Consider the following 7,700-nt stretch of genomic DNA (forward strand, 5'->3'; position numbering starts at 1 on the left):
TATTAAATCTGGTTTTATACTCTAGTTTAATGGCTCTTCTGTCCCCAGGTAGGGTTCCTACCTACCTGGTAGCAGTCCAGCTGCGTGACACCAGCTCTTCAACACAATTTATACCTGCAGAGCAAGATGCCAGTTCTTCCTTGGACATGGAAAACACTTGTTCAGTGGTGTGCAGTGAACTAGCAGAGCCCTGCTTGTAGAGTTCTGCATTTCTAAAACAGGAGCTTTACCTGCAGGATGATCTGGGGAAGAAACATGGTGTAAATCCATCTGCATTGAGACCAGGCCTGTTAAATAGTTGAACAGTGTGATTCAAGAATGCCTTAGTAAGAAAGAAAATGAGAGAACTAAAGGAGAATATTTAGATTAAAAGCCTGTCTAGTGAATGCCTATTAATTAAAACATCCATTTCTTTGACTCTCTTCTGTGTAGAAAATTCCCTTCCGTGCCTGGGGGGAGTGTTGCCTGTGCAGACATGGAGGGTGGGTCACCAGCTGCATTCCAGCTGCAGATGTGGCTGGAGTCAGTCTCCAGGAAAGGAATCTGCCAGTGAATGTCACACTCCTGCTTGCAGTGGAGTCAGCAATCCAGCAGTGGTCCTTTGTTTCTTGCAAGCAAGGCTTGAAAAGAAGCTGCACTTCCCAGAGGAGGTGCAAGGCAGATTTCTGGATGTACTGAGATGCCTGAAGACAAGAGGAGACCTGGAAGTCCCTGTGTACCTGCTTTTGTGGGATGAAGGCAACGAAAATTAAGACATAGGTGCTTTTTTGGAGATCCCACTAGGTAAGATGGTAAAACTCAGCTGCACAAATACTTACAGGAGTTATAGTTTCAAAAATATACTCACATTCTTGTGATGAAGTACATTGCCCTGCAGGACCAAGAAAAGGTATTTTTCCACCCAAGAACAATTAAAAAAAATTAAAAAAAAAGACAATTAAAAAATGTGAAGATCACCTCTGTGAGCTCAAACCCAAGCAAAGTAGCTAGTTAATGTTCACTGATTATATTATTATTATTTTTGAGTGCTATTTTGAGTGTTTATCTATAAAAGCTTCAAGCAAACATTCATTAGTGGTTGTTGGGAAAACCACTCATGTACAAACCACTCAAAAGATGACTTCATCCTAGTCCTTTCTTTTCTTCTACAGGCATTGCAGTCCTTTCCCAGGAAAGGAGGGGGGGATGCAAATGCAAATTTCCACGAGAAATACCAAGGTAACCTGAGACCTGCTCTGCCCCTTACCTTGCCCAGCCCTGTGACTTCAGGACATGCTGCTCCTGAACTGAGCTACCAGCTTTCATAATTATCAAGTGAGGGGGTTGTAAAATGTCTTAGGTCCGGTAATTGTGTTAAAAAAACCCTCCAAAACCCACAGCTTTGCCTCTGAAATACTTTTAACATCTGGAACCAGATACAGCTTGTTTGTTGGCTTCTAATATACCGAGTGGGAGCACTCTAATGAAAGCTGATTTTTGGGATTATGCTGGAGAAAACCTGAGAGGAAATTTAAAATTTACTTAAAACCCAGTCTATACTGAAGTTTAACTAGGACAATGTTTGTAGTGTGCTACTTGCTGATTAAGGCTACCTCCACGAGGCAGGAAAAAATTGCAAACTGATTCTTTAGTATATGGTTTTAAAGAGATCATAAGAGCCAAAAAAAAATATTAAAAGAACAGAACTTTTTAAAATAAACTCTTGCTAGCACTTGAATGATCCATTATTCTCAATAACAGTGTTTTCAGATCTTTATTGAAATAGGTCATTTCTGTTTTCAAACAGTAATCTATTTGAGGAACTACAATTCTTCATAATTAATTTTAAGGAGAGAAGAAAAAGCAACAGTTCATTTAAGTATGCACTGTTTTGTATTGCTTGACACTTAAAAGATAGTTTCTCCTTTATCTTCTCCATGAAACCTTACTCATGGTTTTATAGAGAAATTTTAGGGTAAACAGTCTCCCAGCATTCAGGTCTATGCGACCTCAAATTTAGGGAAAACACTCAATTTGGTGGTTCCCTAATAACAAACATTTTTCCCTTAATTTCCATTGATGAGACTGTTCCTAACTAAGACAGTTTGTATCCTTATTCCTAATTATATTGACTAAATATTCAGGCGGCTTCTACTGATCTCAGATGTTCCTTAGCTTATTTTCCTCTGTGCCTTCTACTCTGGAATTCAAAATAATGCAGCTCAAAGCTTTACCAAGGGATAAAGAGTGAAGTATTTGATCCAGCAGTGGAACATCAGCTTCCTGCTGTCACAGAATCCCAGAATGTGCTGGGTTGGAAGGAACCCACAAGGATCATCCAGTCCAACCCCTGGCCCTGCACAGGCCCATCCCCAAGAGTCCCCCCCTGTGCCCCAGAGGATCATCCAAACCCTCCTGGAGCTCTGGCAGCCTTGGGGCTGTGCCCACTGCCCTGGGGAGCCTGGGCAGTGCCCAACCAGCCTCTGGGGGAAGAACCTTTTGCTGAGATCCAACCTGAGCCTGCCCTGGCACAGCTCCAGCCATTCCCTGGCTGCTGTCCCTGGTCCCCCCAGAGCAGAGCTCAGTCCCTGCCCCTCCTCTGCCCCTGCCCAGGCAGCTGGAACTGCTCTGAGGTCTCCCCTCAGTCTCCTCCAGCTGAACACACCAAGTGCCCTCAGTGTCCTCACACAGCTTCAAATCAAGGCCCTTCCCCATCTCTGTTGCCTCCTTTGGACACTCTCTAATGTCTTCATATATTTCTTATATTGTGCCAGAGGTTTGCTGTGCTTCACAGCTGCTGGCAAAAAGCTGGGGTTCACACTTTCCTGACTCCAGATGCTCTACCCTGAATAACAGGAGGGGTAACTGGGCAGCCTGAGAACGGTGTGAACGAATCCGATTTTTGGCCACCGTGTAATTTGTTTTTGAGCTGCAGGAACAAAACCACCTTAGTGGGTAAGGCCTGCTGGCTGTGTGCTGGGGCAGGTCACGGTGGCTGGCACCTTCTGCCATGCTGCTGGCAGTCCATCAGTGATGGTGGCACCTTCTAGGTGTCTCTGAATTGCACCTTCCTGTAGGCTGCCAGTGAAACTCCATGCCTGACACTGCATCACTGCTGGTGGTGTTTAGGGCTTGTGGTTTTCTTAAGTTCCTGCTTTTAGTTCTGATATTAAAAAGGGAGGGAAAAGTTTCCATCTGTGACTTTTTGTGCTGTATGGATGAAAGCCCAGGTGGTTTGTTTTTTTCTTTAAATAACATAAGAAAATATACATATATCTTTGCCGATTGAATGTTTGCCTTCTGCAAGAAAATACCTGCTAAAAGCTTGTTCAGCCTTTAATTGGAACACAGGAGCATGGAATAGCTGAGAACACTTCCAGGAGCCGTGGTGCAGAGGCTGCAGCCTCTTTCATTGCCTCAGTACAATATGCAGTTGGGCTCCCAGGGGTGTGCACAGTCCCTCTGAGTCACCAACAGTCCACTGGAATTGCAGCCCAGGGAAGGGATGAGAGCTAAAGGGGGTGTTTGTGTTCTGCCTTTCTGATCTGGCTGCAGAAGCTGGTTGGGTAGTGGGAAGCAAGGTAAGAATCCAGGCCTTTCCTCCCCTGTGTTGCTTATCCCCCTTAGAGCCACTGTTACCATGAGCTTTTCTCATCCCTTCTCTGACTTGGGTTAGACTCTTCATTGTCTTCTGGACAGCTCTTCCCAGAGGTGTAAAATGACACTCTCTTTGCTGCTGTGCCGCTTTGTTAAGAACCCTGACAGAACATCTGCTGGCAAGGGGGCACCACATAAATCCTCTTCCATTCCTGTGCCATTTGTAGGGAACAAAATTTTCATTGCTGCTTCTTCCACTCCTCTGAAGGACAGTTTTCACCAGTGTCCTGTTTCAGAAGGGATGTTACTTTCACGGAGGCAGAAGGAAAAAGCTAAAAAAAAGCCCATCCCAAATACCTATTCATAGAAAAATGGATGTGTTCCTGTGGGGTGAGGAGAAGGGGAAGTTGCAGAAGGGGAAACAAGAAAGTGGAGGGAAAGGGTGTGATCTGCACGAGGCAGTTAAAAAAAAAGAGAGAGGAAGGTATGCAACAGTATGAAAAGGGCAGGAAGGAAAAAATGGCAGCAATGGATGAGGCTGGACTCTTGAGCAGCTTGAAGCAGCTGGATCTTCCATGGGCACGGATTGTTTGGCATAAAGCCTAGGAAAAACTCAATTCCAAAAAAGCAGCTGGCAATTTAGTGTAGTCTGGTGGTACAGACTGCATAGTGTGCATTTCCCCATGTTAAAGGGATCAGCCACCACGTTCATCAGCTGCCAGGGGGCGGGAGGAGGCCCAAGAACATGAGGCCACAGAAGGAAGGAGCAGTGTGAGAAAACGAGGAGAACGCGTGAGGGAAAAATATGTTCTCTGACATATTTGAATGTGTTTGTGTGTGGCTTCAGAATGTCTCACACAAGTCTCCTGGGTTCCAGTAACACTTGTTTTTAAGCTTCAGTTCACAGGATGATTTCCTGTTGAAGTATGAGCCCAGGTGTGCCCAGGTGGGCAGGAAAGGCCAAGGGCACCTGGGCTGTACCAGCCATGGTTTGGCCACAGGCCCAGGGCAGGGACTGTCCCCCTGTGCTGGGCACTGGTGGGGTCACACCTCAAATCCTGGGGGCAGTTTTGGGCCCCTCATGACAAGAAAGACCTTGAGGAGCTGGAGCGTGTCCAGAGAAGGGAAGGGAGCTGGGGAAGGGTCTGGAGCACCAGGAGCAGCTGAGGGAGCTGGGGGGGCTCAGCCTGGAGAAAAGGAGGCTCAGGGGGGACCTTCTCACTCTCTCCAATTCCCTGACAGGAGGGGGGAGCTGGGGGGGGTCGGGCTCTGCTCCCAGGGAACAAGAGACAGGATGAGAGGAAACAGCCTCAAGTTGCACCAGGGGAGGTTTAGATTGGGTATCAGGGAAAATTTCTTCACTGAGAGGGTGGTCAGGCACTGTCACAGCTGCCCAGGGCAATGGTGGAGTCACCATCCCTGGAGGGATTTAAAAGACATGTAGATGTGGCACCTGGGGACGTGATTTAGTGGTTGGCTTGGCAGTGCTGGGGAATGGTTGGACCTGATGATCTTTGAAGTCTTTTCCAACCTTAGTGATTCTGTGATTCAGTAATATTTCTTCTAATTAATATCTGAGTCAATCTAAACACAGCTATGAATGTCCACACACCTGAATGTCCATATCAAGTGTAACCAAATACATCTGACTGGCCTCAGGTTAGGGTGCTTTTAAACATTTCTTAAACTAAATTAGTTTCTGTGTTGTTACATCAAGAGAACTAAGTTTAGTGCCTACAGAATGCTATGTTCACAAAAACAGGCTGCAGGGTTTGTGTAAATACAGACTCCTGGAGCTCCTGACACAAAATACCAACGCTCTCCTGTCGAGCTGCTCATACTGGGCAATGTAAGACTGGCTGAAGAAGTGTGAAGAAAACTCGTCCACACGGGCTTCAAGAGACAGGAGTGCCCACCAAATTTGTGAATGTCTGACGTTACTGGCTGTGGTTTTTACACTTAGTGCCCAAGCAAATCAAGACATGAATTTTGGAGAGATGAGTTAGAATCTGCCCTAGCAGATTAGTTTATGCAGCATGGCTGGAGAATCTGGCCAGCACGAAGGTGTCTATTAATCCTATTCTTTACAAGTCTGGCCACCACTGAAGGTCAGAACTGCTTTTTCTACCCGTCACTTGTGCTGAAAGCACCAAATTTCCAGCTTAAGATCCCTCGTGCTCTTTAATTACCCAACTGCTCAATGTCTGGAGCAACTCCCTTTGGAAGTCAGCTCTAGGAAAGAAGGACTGACTGTGGTCTACGAGAAGGGAGGAGACTCCATAGCGGGGGATAAAAAACGCTAAGAAACGTAAAAGGGGTGTGGCCGCTCTGCCTGGACATGCAGTGCCATCGCCTGCAGCTCCGTGGGATCGGGGAGCAGTTCTGGCAGGCGACACGAGGTGGCAGCGCCATCCACACATCCCGCACACGGGACCCTCGGCTGCTGCGGGGAAAGTGGGAGCTGGGAGCAAAGCTGGCCACGCTAAAAGATTTGACTTTTGTCTCAAGAATTCTTCCCTCCCACTCGCTCCTTTTCTCCTCTGTTCAGCTTTGCCGTGGTTCCCCCTGGCTTTGCACAGCTCACCTTGGAGGTATTTCTTGCTCTTCCAACAAGTTGCTGGCTTGGCATCTCGCAAATATGAAGCTTTATGAATGGAATTTTATAGGAGCTGTCATGCTTTGGCTCTCTCTCCTGTCATTCCCATCACTGTTTGGGATCTCACACTGTATTTAGGAGTCAGAGAACCAGGGATCTGCTCTTGCTTTGCAACTGAACGGGATGGGAGAGGTACATTGGGCTGAGCTACTTCCCACCAAGGAGCAATGGTGAATTCCTGTGTCTCTGTTCTGCTTCTTGGTCCTTCCTTGCTGTTTCTGTTCTATCTCGTTTCAGCATACATTTTGGGAAAGGTGCACCTGTCAGCTCAGAGCACTGCCGTGCATGGAACCATTTGGAGACAGGATAGCTTTGCTCATGGAGTGTTATGTGCTTTGCTGCCTTGATTTTGGTTGTGTCCTACTCATTACGCCTTCCATGGCCATTTTCTTACTCACAAATCTCTTTTTAACCCCTTTTCAATGACTGCAGGAGAACCTAGTCTCTGTTCAAAACATGATCAACCAGTCTTGAAAAGTTCTGAACAAACGTGTCTGGCTGGTTGCTCTCTGCTGCATTGGACCTGAGCTCATGGGGTACCTTTCTGCTTACTTATCAGTCTTCACAAAGAGAATTAATGCCATAGAGGCTTTTACCATCAGGTGAAAAAACCTTCCCCAGTGCCAAACACCCCGGGCTCTGTGATAGGACTGGATGAAAACCGAGACTTCAGTGGGGAGCACTGAGGTATGAAAGGCAAGAAAAAGTGGATGGAACTTTGCTACTGAGTCCTGGTAAGCTGCAGATGTGGGGGAAAACTGGCCATGTTTTAAGGGAATTCCATAAGCACACAGAAAGGACAGATATGGTTTGCACTACCACTGCCACCTTTTGCTTCTTTAATGATTCAGTCTTCACAGAGGTGGAGTCTTCCTCTCTTCTGCAGAAGGGATTTGCACAAAAAGGTGTTTTGTTCCTTTCTGGACACTGCTGGAGAAAAGTCTGAGATAGTTTGTTCGATTATTAATGATAATAATGGGAAGAAAAACAAAGCTGAACAAATTAAGTGGACCAAATTCTACGTACTAAAACGAAAAGCCTGGTTTCATTAGTTTAGGAAGTTTTGGGGCCTAGTGCTAATGTAGAAACTACAGTAATTAATCCCAGTGGCATACCTGGTAAAACTGGAGTAATTTCTCCATAGGAGATGGACCTGCTACATTAGAAGTAGTAAATAATTCTATTATTTAATCAACAATTAAAGGCTAATAGTGCTCCAGGAAGGACTTGATTTCTCTCAGAGATTTAAACTCCACCAGAAATTCCACTCTTGGATCTGCAGTTCATCTCCAACTGTATGTTTTTCCTCATGAGGAAAGTCATGTGGTAGAACAGTTGCTGTATTTAAGCCTCACAAATGGATTCCTGCTTAAGGCCACACTACTTAAAGCCTGCCTTTGCTCATTACAGTGACAACTAAGAAAATACAGGTATGAAGACAAACAGATGGTCTAACAACTCCTGTCTG

General features: G+C 45.8%; 1 long non-coding RNA gene across 1 annotated transcript in view; it reads right to left on the minus strand.

Annotated features, from left to right (window-relative positions):
* LOC108505195 overlaps positions 1 to 7,700 on the minus strand; it is a 12,572-nt gene continuing 4,872 nt past the window's right edge. The window contains exon 3 of the long non-coding RNA XR_001877419.1: positions 1 to 242. This is a non-coding gene — a long non-coding RNA (uncharacterized LOC108505195). The remainder of the gene's footprint in view (positions 243 to 7,700) is intronic.

Source organism: Lepidothrix coronata, unplaced genomic scaffold, assembly GCF_001604755.1.
Source record: "Lepidothrix coronata isolate B3197 unplaced genomic scaffold, Lepidothrix_coronata-1.0 Scaffold186, whole genome shotgun sequence".
Lineage (NCBI taxonomy): Eukaryota > Metazoa > Chordata > Aves > Passeriformes > Pipridae > Lepidothrix > Lepidothrix coronata.